Genomic DNA, 14,250 nt, shown 5'->3' with positions numbered 1-14,250 from the left:
TGAATCAATAATAATAATAATGACAGAAGAAATAAGAACTACAATAAACTTGTGTTTGAAACTTTTATTAAAAAAAACTTTAAAAAAAGCACATAAAAAAAGAAAACGACTGTTTTTGTACATCAAATTAATTCTTTTCAAAAAAATATTTTGGATCTAGTTTCAAAATTATTTTAGTGGTTTTCTATGTTCTGAATTTTTGAGACACTGACTTCTATGACGTGTCACTGTACAAAATGACTTTCTTCTGTTGCAGTGGCCTGATGGGCTGGGAGGGTTACCTGGTGTAACTCCTCGTACCAACTTTTATTTCCGTTCAATTTTTGGATCTCTTCTTTTTTTTTTTTCCTCTGCTTTAGTAACTTGAAAAATGTTGATGGAATAATATGAACTGGGAATCTTTAAATCCATCCCCTGTAGAGCTTAGACCCTTCCTCTCTTCCTATTGAATTGCTGTTAGTGTGACAAGACTTGAAACGGGCATTTATCAAGATAGTATGAATCCAAAAAAAAATTAAAAAATGTAAAAAAAAATTGCCCCACACATACAAACAAAAAGAAAAGAAATAAGCAAAAAAAAAAAAAATTGCAAAAGAAAAGTGGGGAGGCTTGAAAGAATATATATAGGTGGGCTATCTGAGTATGTAAGCAATGGATGTGAAGATAGTAGTTTTAAACATTGTTATTACCTTTTAAATCATTTATTCAATAAAAAATACAAAATCAACTGAAAAGAGAACATGTGTCGTTCCGTTTTTCTTTCAGCACGCACACACATCCTTTTATGAAGTAAAAAAGCTATGGAGGCATCTTCATTTTTCTTTGAAAAAAAGTGTTCTGTTTGTGAGTTTTTTTGACTGTTCCCCAATTATCAATTTTATTATTTTTTAGCCCTTTGAACACAGGGCATTTCGGCTGCTATTTTACATTACATGTTAAAACGTACAGTATATACAGAGGCTTTAAGAGTGTTTGACATCCTTTTTTCAGCACAACCTAGACTGATCTGATTTTCTCCAACTGTATAACACACCTGAGCAAAAAGTACTTTGTAGAATGTTTAAAATCAGAAAAAAAAATTGGAAAAAAAAAAGTCAAAGTTCGCCTGGTCTATTTTGTGACTTCTGCACAATAATTGCTCCTTGATATCACTACTAAAAATGCCATATAGAATGAATCATGACTTTGAGAATACAAAAACACCCACATTTTTAAAGCCTGAATATGTGACATAGAAAAACACACCCCCAGGATGTCCATATGAGGAGTTGTGTATTAGTCCCACCATGGGTGAGCACTAAGGGTTATCATTAGCTTTGTTTCTCTGAATGACTCTACATTTCTGCTTTGGTGTTCAGAGTTAATGAATTTCAAAACAAGACGGTTTAATCCCACATCCCACTTGTTTAGTGAATCCACTTTATTTTCATTTTACCGTAATCTTTTTTTTGTCAAATCAGTATAGAAATCCAGCTATTGTCAATCATGCAGTGTGTTATAAGATGTCCTTGCAACTTTGTTTCCTATGGGTGCCCTTCCAATCAAAAAAGGATGCTGTTATGAAGTTCCCTACTGACAGTGTCCCAAAGGGTGTCCTTAGAGGAAATAATATTCAGTGCTGTATAGAAAACGTCCATCTCGGTGATAGAAAGTGATGCCGTGCTGTAAAAGATGTCCCCGTAGACCTGTGTGAGAATGAAATGACTGTATATACTCGTGGCGCATGCCCCCACCAGTGTGCAGTAGGTGCTATTTTAATTTCCGCCCCTGCCCTTCCATAATGTCTGTGCATGCCACTGAGGGTATGCGTATACAGTGCAAACGTCTTCACCCAAATCAGAAGGTCGGTACACTCTCACATTAGGGAAATGTGAGTTGCTAATAAAAAGTCAGCAGGTTAAAGGGCCTTTTTTTTTACTTCCTGTAGAATAACCTCCCAGCTGACATCAGACGATGTGATTCGAGGTTTTTAAATCGAAACTTAAATCTCACCTTTTTTTTAACCTCAGAATTGAATGAATGGACATTCACTTGCTGCTTTTCTGTTTCCAAGCTCTATATTAGGGCTCTCTGTCTCTCTGTCCTGTCATCAAGCGGAAAGGAGGTAAAACAAGAAGCCCCTCCCTTCTTTGATCAACAAATCGATAACTTAATATTCTTCGGGTTGGACCTGCCTCTGAGAATCTGATATCCTCATTAATACTAATATTAATATTATTACCAGTTGGGGTTACATTATTGTAACTGTCTGTCTCTCTATTGGCTTCTGTGACAAATTCTGTCACTTTCTACATTCCTCATTCTGTGTTTTCAGTTTCCATTCTTTGTGAAGTTGCTGTTTTATTTGTAAAAGATTTGGGATCTCTCCTCTGTGGCTCTTCCTGAGGTTTCTCACATTTTTTTGTTGTTGTTTTCCCTCACTCAATATGAGGGTGTCACTTGCTGTAAAGCCTAATTAACAAAATGACCATTGCGTTTTTATATTGCTTCCCTTTCGCCCCCTTGTGAGCTGGTCGTAACAGACATGCTTGAGCATCACATACACACACAGGCTGTGTGAGTTAAACTCAGTGACAGTTAGACCAAATTTCAGCCACATCATTTCAATCTAAGTTCCCATGATCACAGAAATAAAGGTGCTGGTGCCCTTAGACCTTGACGCAGTACATAAAACCTTCACAGGTGCTGGATTAGAAGATCAAAGAGACCAATTTCGGATAAATGACCACAGCCATGTTGCATTATTTTAGGTCACCATCATAAAAGCAAGACAAACACAGTAATCATGGCTCAGATCAGCTCATTTGAGCCAGCCTGCACCCTGGAACTAAACTCATTTTGATTATTTACACCTGTGACCTGTCACACAGGTGATTGAGAGTCAAGCTGCTGGAAGATTGCACCAATCGGGAGCCGAGCTGGAAAAACCACCTGACACGAAACCCATATTTCAGAGCGTAGACGTAGCATCGGCACTAGATTACATTCTGAGTATTGATCTCCTACACCAGAGAGATTCAGCAAAGGGTCAGGGGGGAGTGGCTACTACAATCTAGTAAGCCATAAAAATAAGATCAATGTATAAAATATAAACATACAAGGGTAAAAAACAAGAAAAAACAATACTATAGAAAGCAAATGTGACAAAGTGCAGTGACATATTATAAGTGCCCTGGATGGACGGTACGATGCAGGTGAATTCATCCTACACTGCAGTGTAATGACATTTTAACCCTTAGAACACAGAGCAGTCCCATTACTATATTAAAACGTACCTTATATCCAGAGGCTATAACAATGTGCAATATAGAGTGTCATATATCCTTTTTTTCAGCATTTTGATGAACCGTATTTTTTTAATTTTTTAAAAATTATTATTTTTTCTATGAAAAAAACCCCACATTTTATTTGAATGGTTTTTAAAACTTGAACAGAACAGATGCTCAAACTACAAAATAAAACCAATTAACTAAAGATAAACACAATTTATACGTTTAAATATATCTAAAGATATATATATATTTCTTTAATATGCTAAACTAGCCATATCTACTTATACTTAGATACTACATGCATACATTTCTACAGACAGTGCTTCATCACCTCAATGCTGGCTCCTCTTCACTGTTGAAATGTTGGCCCCATATGAGCCATGCTGCAGCTTTACATCCTTGGGCAGGGCCCTCCGCACTGTTCCAGATTTGAGGCTCAAATCTAGGGGAGACTGTGCCTTTGCCATCAGGGCCCTTTGGAATGACCTGCCTGAGCTGGCTGAATCCATGACTTACTTTATAGCAAAAATATCTCTTGGTGTATTGTCAAAACCTTCATTTAATTTCAGTGATAGAGAGTATAGCGGGTAACATATATGAAAAGAAGTTGTTGATGTCACTTCCCCCCTTCCTTTCACATGTTAACCCTTACTGCTCACGAGGCACAGATCTATGCCGCAGTTTCACCCATGGTAAATTGCCGTGGTAATAATAATCAACTCCTTATATGGACATCCTGGGGGTGTGTTTTTATATGTCACATATACAGACTTTAAAAATGTGTTTTTTTTTGTCTTCTTATGTGTTGTTGAGTCAAAGTTATGATTCATTTTATATCGTATTATTAGTAGTGATGTAAAGTAGCAATAATAGTGCAGCAGAAGTCACAATACAGACCGTTTTTTCTTTTCCTTTTGTTCATAAAAACGAGCCAAGCGAACTTGAACTGTGACTTTTTTCCAAATTTCACAAATTCAATAGGATTTTAAACATTTTGAGTACTTTTTGCTCTGGTGTGTATGTGTATGTATATAGTAGGTGAAAATGAAAAAAACAAAACGGCACTCAGATTGCCTAGGTTGTGCTTAAAAATTTTAATATAAGACACTCTTTATTGCACATTCTTATAGCCGCTGTACATTTTAACATATTAATGGAAAAAAGCTGTTGAAGGGTTGAGATAAAAAACAGTTACATTGGTTCAGAGTAAACAACACAACTATAATTAATGCAATTTATAGTGTTACATTACTTCTTTAAAATAGTTTATATATGTTTGTAATAGTCAAGCACAGGCTACACCGAGGTGGTCGGAGTGGGGCCCGTAAATCAAATTCTGCTGACAGCCCCATAGGACAAGGACATGTGTTACTGATCACATTAATGATGGCTCTGTGCATAATAAGGATATGAAAATCAATGTTTTATACACTTGCACAAACATATTTAGTAGTTTTATACTGTGCCTAACAAATCCCCCTGAAATGGTACAAACCCTAGACATTTATTTGAAAAAAGAAGAAAGTACTGACCTCTGCAGCAGTTTCTTTAATTAAATGATCAATGAATACTTCATTATTACTGCCTTATGTTTTGTTCTTTGAGTACACTTTACATATCCAGTGCTTTCTGGGTTATAGGGTTAGTGTGTATTTGTCCAGTTGCATGTATGATGTTGCTGTGAACTGACACTGGGTAGAGAGTAAAATTTGATCCCCAGTGTGACGTCCTGGTGAAATAAAGGTTAACGCACGGAGCTGTGACTATTAATAAGGAGAAGGATCCCGACACGTTTCGTGAGCCAGTTTCCTCACCAAAAGTTGCTGTGCACCGAGTCAGGAGAAGTCTGGACAGGTGTTGCATGTTAAAATAATTCACTCGCTCGTTACCTGATATTCAATGCAACCACACACTGGTGCAGTGCTGGACTGGGATCACGTTCACCTCACCCAGCACTTGATTTCCTCTGCTCAGTCAGCCTGCCTCTGGGCCGCTCCATCTGTCTGAATCAATGTTCCTGGCGACGGGGTGAATTGAATGGAGGGAAATGGCAGTGGTGTCATAAAAAAAAGACAGAGTCCCTTTTCAATCTCAGTTCACTTTATTTCACCCGGGGATTTATAATGGGATTGTGTGATTCTGTGCCGACCAACATGGCGGCGATAAGAGCCGAATAAACAAGCGGAACCTGTTTTAATACACGCAGAAAATGAAATGCGAAAACATGAAAAGTTATTTTGAAAGCAATTTTCAAGCAAATGAGCACACACAATGCTTTCCAAGGTTAAAATAAACCGTCAGCATCAAAAGGTCAAACACATCAGTGCTAAAGCAGATTCAATTCACCAATATGCCTTCTCCTGAATTAATGAGATTATAATTTTTTTTTTTTACTAAAAATACATGTATGCATACATTATCTCTGTTTTTCTGCATTGCATTTACCTGAAATTGCAGCGGGAATAATACACAACTCCTTATATGGACGTCCTGGGGCGTGTGTGTTTATCGGTTACATATTCATGCTTTAAAAATGCGGGTTAGTAGTGATATAAAGTAGCAATAATTGTGCAGAAGTCACAAAACAGACCATTTTTCTTTTCTTTTCGTTCCTAAAAACGAGCCAAGTGAACTTTGAAAGTGACTTATTTCCCTTATTTCACAAATTCAATCCGATTTTAAACATTTTGAGTACTTTTTGCTCAGGTGTGTTTATGTAGTTGGTGAAAATGAAAAACAATGTGTCATCAGATTGGGTCAAATCCACCAAGCAAAGAAAGCAGAAAATGTTGACATTTAAGAAGCTGTAGAATCAGAAAGCTTGATCTCATTCTTTAAACAAACAATAGTTTGTTGTTAGTTTACACCTGACATGGAAATGTGTCAGGATGCATGATATTATCATTATGGGCAGATATTGGCACAAAACAACATCATTTGTATGTGACGAGAAATGAAAGGTGTGTGTGTGTTTACATGTGGAGCAGTGACGTCACATTGGCATAAGTAGGTGTAATTTGAACACCTGTGATCGGATCCCTCCGGTCGGAAATGTGTGGATCATTTAGGCAGCAGTGACCACTTGTCTGTCTCCGCTGTCATCGTCCTGCGTCTGTCTCCATGGGGAAGAAGAAGCTCCGGCTGATAAACACAAAGTGGAACATTCCAAATATATCGACGCAGAGGGGAACAGTGGAATGTACCAAGTCACGGAAAGTATACCATGGCCTTCACACATCAGTGTCGCTTTGTGCAGGAGCAGCTCCACCTGAAATTAATCAATGTTCATGTTCTCATTGAAATGCTGCCACCTGCTGCTGAAAGGATTCACTGAGATGACTCATTTCAAAAGTTGAGTGTAAAATGTCACAGTTGTTTACTGTCATGAGACTGTTACTGTATAGAATGGAGTGCATTTCACAGTTGGACATAAAAGCGATTTGGTTGAACACTAACTTTTTTTTTTCTCAATATGATTTCACTCGCGCACCTTAGCGTCACCAAAGATGGACAATCACAGTATAAGCACTTTCTGAGTTGAGTTGAATTTGTTGAAAATAGATATACAGTTTGGAGAATTATTTACATGTAGCAGCACAGGATGATGTTTGTGTCAAAAATGTCCAAATATAAACTGTCAAAAAAAGTCATACTATAGTATGTCGTCCAAAATCACCTTAAAAAAGTCTTAGTATAGTATGTGGTCCAAAATCACATAAAAAAAGTCATACTATAGTATGTCGTCCAAAATCACCTTAAAAAAGTCTTAGTATAGTATGTGGTCCAAAATCACCTAAAAAAAGTCATAGTATAGTATGTGGTCCAAAATCACCTAAAAAAAGTCATAGTATAGTATTTCAGCTCATCATGTGTCAGAGTCTGCGACAGAGACAGAGGCAGATGACGACCACATTTTATAATCCTATTTTCAATACTACCAGTAAAAACCTCCTGAATAATTAATGGTCAGAGCAGTCCTGTGGTTGCGGACCAGAACCTGTCGACTGCTGGACTGGGACAACCCCGCTGTTGTGGAACCTACCTTGCCATCTTGCAGGTTCTAACAACGCCAAATTTAAACTAATAATGGATGAGAAACTTAAGAAACACCAAGAAATTCTCTTCAAGCTCAACAGCACAAATAGCTCAGTCCATCAGAAGATGGCTTGTGTCTCTGAGGTTGTGAGTGCAACTCTTACTGTCAACTGAACTTCTGCACTACTTTCAAACGTCAGACCAAAATAAGAAGTTAAAAATACCAGCAACATATTATTCTGCAGCTCAGTAAGAATAGCTCCTGCTGCAAGAACAGAACTTATATGTCTGAGGTTCTTGGTTCAAATCTTATGATCAACTCAAGTGTTTGAGTTCAGTGTTCAAAGTAAACAGTCAAAAGCTCTAAGAGAACCTGAAGAACTGTGAACAGCAGGTAGCTCAGTGGGAAAGAACGCTCCTGTGAAATCCTGAAGTCATAGGTTCAGTTCTTGTGAGGAGCAGGTGCTTTTAAAGCTCCACATCCAAACTCAAGATTATAAGCAGACAGCAATCCTAGACGAAGGCGGCCTTTGTGGCGTGGTGGCTTTGTTCCACACCATAAGGTTGTGTCTCAACAGGTGAGGTGGCAGGTTCAGTTCCCAACCCTGCAGTTGTTCACTGGAACAGAACCAAACCTGAACTCTTGCTGACTGACACAACCACACAGCACACCAGGTGACCAACCCCGAGTGCGTCGTACCACCCGGTGGTCAGCAGGGCACAAGTGAGTCGTACCACCCAGTGGTCAGCATGTGTCACCTTGCATCAGGTTGAGCTGCACAGGATGTGAGACTGTCAAGCTCCCTGGGGAGTCCAGCAAGCAAAACAGTTGGAATGATGGTGGGGGCCTTCGGCCCCCACCCCCAGGCCAACTGTCTTAAATCCACATGAAGACAGTTGGGTGGTGGTGGCCGAAGGCCACCACCACCTAAGTGTCTTCATGTGGTTACCTTTTGCTGAACAGCGTAATATAAAGTATTTGACCTTTGACCCCTTCCTGCCCCTCCTCACTCCCTGCCTTGCCCCTCCTCACCTCTCACTACCTGCCCTGCCCCTCCTCACCTCACCTCTCACGCCCCTCCTTTCCTCACTTCACCTCTCACTACCTGCCGTGCCCCTCCTTTCCTCACTTCACCTCTCACTACCTGCCCTGGCCCTGCTCCAACCTCAACTCTTGTAGCCTGCCCTGCCGCACCCCTGCAAGGCTGCGGAATGGAACCTGCAAGGCTGGGAATCGAACCGGTCACCTTGTAACTCACACATTCCCATTGTTGTGAACAAAACCACTGCACCACCAATTCCTACTGTAATTAGGACTTTCGGTCTCATTTCAATCTTCACTTTGGATGTTGACCTTTAAAATATCCTGGTTCTCACAAGAACTGAACCTACACCCTATGGACTTCAAAGCAGCATTCTTGTCCACTGACCTACCTGTAACTTCTCTTCTTCAGGTTCTCTTAGAGCTTTTGACTGTTTACTTTGAACATTGCCCTCAAATAGTTCACCATAAGACTTGAACTCATAACCTTTGACATACAAGTCTTATTCTTCCAGCACGAGTTATTCTTACTGAGCTGCAGAACAACACGTTGCTGGTATTTTTAAATTCTTATGTTGGTCTGAAGTTCTAAAGTTGGATAAAGTTCCATTGATTGCAAGAGTTGAACTCACAACCTCAGGGATCCAAGACTCATTCCTACGGTATGAGCCATTGATGCTGATGATGACTCTCTGACTTGGTGTACTTAACTTTCTCGTCTAGTTCAGAATTTTGAACAGTCACTTGGGGGTTATCATAAGACTTGAACTGATAACCTCAGACATACAAGTCTTGTTGTTCCAGCAGAAGCTATTTTTTCCTGAGCTGCAGAACAATACGTTGCTGGTATTTTTAACAACAGTTAACATTCTCAGAGTCTTTCAAACATTAGAATCACTTTAATCAGGTGATCTACTTCATCAGACCATGAATTGTGTTGTTAAAGTCCTCAAGGTGTCCTGATGTTTCTTCAAGTCAGTAAAGTTTAGGATCTTGTCTTTTTTTTATTTTGGCCACCAGTGTGAAGCTCAAACAGACAGACAAAAGCTCATAGTTTAGTATGTCGTCCAAAATCAGTAAAAAAAGTCAGAGTATAATATGTTGTCCAAAATCGGTCAAAAACGTCATAGTATAGTATGTCGTCCAAAATCGGTCAAAAAAGTCATGGTATAGTATGTCGTCCAAAATGGGTCAAAAACATCATAGTATAGTATGTCGTCCAAAATCGGTCAAAAACGTCATGGTATAGTATGTCGTCCAAAATCGGTCAAAAACGTCATAGTATAGTATGTTGTCCAAAATCAATCAAAAACGTCATAGTATAGTATGTCGTCCAAAATCGGTCAAAAAAGTCATGGTATAGTATGTCGTCCAAAATGGGTGAAAAACATCATAGTATAGTATGTCCTCCAAAATCGGTCAAAAACATCATGGTATAGTATGTCGTCCAAAATGGGTCAAAAACGTCATAGTATAGTATGTCGTCCAAAATCAATCAAAAACGTCATAGTATAGTATGTCGTCCAAAATCGCTCAAAGACGTCATAGTATAGTATGTCGTCCAAAATCGGTCAAAAAAGTCATGGTGTAGTATGTCGTCCAAAATGGGTCAAAAACGTCATGGTATAGTATGTCGTCCAAAATGGGTCAAAAACGTCATAGTATAGTATGTCGTCCAAAATGGGTCAAAAACGTCATAGTATAGTATGTCGTCCAAAATCGGTCAAAAAAGTCATAGTATAGTATGTCGTCCAAAATCGGTCAAAAACGTCATGGTATAGTATGTCGTCCAAAATCGGTCAAAAACGTCATGGTATAGTATGTCGTCCAAAATGGGTCAAAAACGTCATAGTATAGTATGTCGTCCAAAATCAATCAAAAACGTCATAGTATAGTATGTCGTCCAAAATCGGTCAAAGACGTCATAGTATAGTATGTCGTCCAAAATCGGTCAAAGACGTCATAGTATAGTAAGTCGTCCAAAATCGGTCAAAAACGTCATAGTATAGTATGTCGTCCAAAATCGGTCAAAAACGTCATAGTATAGTATGTCGTCCAAAATCAATCAAAAACGTCATAGTATAGTATGTCGTCCAAAATCGGTCAAAAACGTCATAGTATAGTATGTCGTCCAAAATCGGTCAAAAAAGTCATGGTATAGTATGTCGTCCAAAATGGGTCAAAAACGTCATAGTATAGTATGTCGTCCAAAATCGGTCAAAAACATCATGGTATAGTATGTCGTCCAAAATGGGTCAAAGACGTCATAGTATAGTATGCCGTCCAAAATCAATCAAAAACGTCATAGTATAGTATGTCGTCCAAAATCGGTCAAAGACGTCATAGTATAGTATGTAGTCCAAAATGGGTCAAAAACGTCATAGTATAGTATGTCGTCCAAAATGGGTCAAAAACGTCATAGTATAGTATGTCGTCCAAAATCGGTCAAAAACGTCATAGTATAGTATGTCGTCCAAAATCGGTCAAAAACGTCATAGTATAGTATGTCGTCCAAAATCGGTAAAAAAAGTCATAGTATAGTATGTCGTCCAAAATCGGTCAAAAACGTCATGGTATAGTATGTCGTCCAAAATCGGTCAAAAACGTCATGGTATAGTATGTCGTCCAAAATGGGTCAAAAACGTCATAGTATAGTATGTCGTCCAAAATCAATCAAAAACGTCATAGTATAGTATGTCGTCCAAAATCGGTCAAAGACGTCATAGTATAGTAAGTCGTCCAAAATCGGTCAAAAACGTCATAGTATAGTATGTCGTCCAAAATCGGTCAAAAACGTCATGGTATAGTATGTCGTCCAAAATCGGTCAAAAAAGTCATGGTATAGTATGTCGTCCAAAATGGGTCAAAAACGTCATAGTATAGTATGTCGTCCAAAATGGGTCAAAGACGTCATAGTATAGTATGTCGTCCAAAATGGGTCAAAGACGTCATAGTATAGTATGTCGTCCAAAATCGGTCAAAAACGTCATGGTATAGTATGTCGTCCAAAATGGGTCAAAAACGTCATAGTATAGTATGTCGTCCAAAATCAATCAAAAACGTCATAGTATAGTATGTCGTCCAAAATCGGTCAAAAACGTCATGGTATAGTATGTCGTCCAAAATCGGTCAAAAAAGTCATGGTATAGTATGTCGTCCAAAATGGGTCAAAAACGTCATAGTATAGTATGTCGTCCAAAATGGGTCAAAAACGTCATAGTATAGTATGTCGTCCAAAATGGGTCAAAAAAGTCATAGTATAGTATGTCGTCCAAAATCGGTCAAAAACGTCATGGTATAGTATGTCGTCCAAAATGGGTCAAAAACGTCATAGTATAGTATGTCGTCCAAAATCAATCAAAAACGTCATAGTATAGTATGTTGTCCAAAATCGGTCAAAGACGTCATAGTATAGTATGTCGTCCAAAATCGGTCAAAGACGTCATAGTATAGTATGTCGTCCAAAATCGGTCAAAAAAGTCATAGTATAGTATGTCGTCCAAAATCGGTCAAAAACGTCATAGTATAGTATGTCGTCCAAAATGGGTCAAAAACGTCATAGTATAGTATGTCGTCCAAAATCAATCAAAAACGTCATAGTATAGTATGTCGTCCAAAATCAATCAAAAACGTCATAGTATAGTATGTCGTCCAAAATCGGTCAAAGACGTCATAGTATAGTATGTCGTCCAAAATCGGTCAAAAACGTCATAGTATAGTATGTCGTCCAAAATCGGTCAAAAACGTCATAGTATAGTATGTCGTCCAAAATCGGTCAAAAAAGTCATAGTATAGTATGTCGTCCAAAATCGGTCAAAAAAGTCATAGTATAGTATGTCGTCCAAAATCGGTCAAAAACGTCATAGTATAGTATGTCGTCCAAAATCGGTCAAAAACGTCATGGTATAGTATGTCGTCCAAAATGGGTCAAAAACGTCATAGTATAGTATGTCGTCCAAAATCAATCAAAAACGTCATAGTATAGTATGTTGTCCAAAATCGGTCAAAGACGTCATAGTATAGTATGTCGTCCAAAATCGGTCAAAGACGTCATAGTATAGTATGTCGTCCAAAATCGGTCAAAAACGTCATAGTATAGTATGTCGTCCAAAATCGGTCAAAAAAGTCATAGTATAGTATGTCGTCCAAAATCGGTCAAAAACGTCATAGTATAGTATGTCGTCCAAAATGGGTCAAAAACGTCATAGTATAGTATGTCGTCCAAAATCAATCAAAAACGTCATAGTATAGTATGTCGTCCAAAATCAATCAACAACGTCATAGTATAGTATGTTGTCCAAAATCGGTCAAAGACGTCATAGTATAGTATGTCGTCCAAAATCGGTCAAAAACGTCATAGTATAGTATGTCGTCCAAAATCGGTCAAAAACGTCATAGTATAGTATGTCGTCCAAAATCGGTCAAAAAAGTCATAGTATAGTATGTCGTCCAAAATCGGTCAAAAACGTCATAGTATAGTATGTCGTCCAAAATCGGTCAAAAACGTCATAGTATAGTATGTCGTCCAAAATCAGTCAAAAAAGTCATAGTATAGTATGTCGTCCAAAATTGGTCAAAAAAGTCATAGTATAGTATGTCGTCCAAAATCGGTCAAAAACGTCATAGTATAGTATTTCGTCCAAAAACAGTCAAAAAAGTCATAGTATAGTATGTCGTCCAAAATCAGTCAAAAAAGTCATTGTATAGTATCTTATTTTTGTAATGATATTATCTTGGAGTTAATTTTATTTTATTTTTTGCATTTGTGTTTGGTTTACAATCACCCAGGCTCCACCGAACCCGTTCTTGTGTTGTTTTAATAAAGTTTTACAAAAAACAAACCCTGAGGCTGTTCTCTTGCTTCAAACAGGAAGCGATTCACTTCATGCCAGGATGGACATACTAGTTCAGGGAGACGTCTGCAAACAGGTTGGAGTGTGAGTGAACACACAGAGAAATGTCCAACAAAAAGTCGTCCAAGCAGCATGTACTGTAAATAATGTTAATGATATCAGCAACAGAAACATCTGATTTAAACTGTATACAATTTAGAAAACATTACCTTGTTCATTTATTGAAGTTATGACGACCTGTTTGAATATTCTTTATTATCTTTGCCTCAGATTAACCGGCCTAAACTGGACGAGACCTCCTGCCTATTGTGCTCATGTCCTCATCTCACCGACAAACCACTGAGCTGAAAAATAATCCTTTAAACCAGCTGAAGAAAGACATAATCTTTAAGCCAATATTTTTTCAAAGAGTTGCTGCTGCTATGGGCATTTGAGTTTCAAACCTCCCGTCTGGACTGTGTGAAAATATGAGGGAAGTTCTCCTCGGGACACTGAAGTGAAAACGTTCAACCCCGTCTGGATCTGCTGAGAACAGTTCCAAACGAGCTGAGCTGAGCTGAGCCGAGACTATTACGTGTGACGTCGACAGACTGACGGCCACTGATTGGTCAGAGTGTCAGCACTGCATTCTGGGAGAGTCAATGTAAAAGCTGGGCTGATGAGTGAATTGGGAGCAGGTGTGCTCCCGCCACAGGTGAGCTGATTGCATGCTGGAGGTAGAAGGCGGGGCATGACAGCGACGTGACAATCACACCGAACAATGCCAAACTGCAGATCAGTTAAAGAAGATCTTGCGTTAATCTCTAACATTTAGCACGGAAAATGTCTAAAATGTCAACATTTAACCGAGGAGTCCGGTGTATTTAGCGACAGCACTGCGGAAAGCGGCACTAGTCACTAGTTTGTGTCTCATACAGCCGTGCAGTGATGACTCCGCCCATGTTTTGGAGGTACTAGGAAGTAATGGAAAAGGTGGTGCTTGGTTTAAGAGGTTAAGCTTAGCATGCAGACCAGCACCTGGGTCTGGTCTAACTGGTAAAACATATTT

This window comes from Solea solea, chromosome 4, assembly GCF_958295425.1.
Source record: "Solea solea chromosome 4, fSolSol10.1, whole genome shotgun sequence".
NCBI classification, from domain to species: domain Eukaryota; kingdom Metazoa; phylum Chordata; class Actinopteri; order Pleuronectiformes; family Soleidae; genus Solea; species Solea solea.
The sequence above is the reverse complement of the archived record's forward strand: the minus strand, read 5'-3'. Positions refer to the sequence as shown.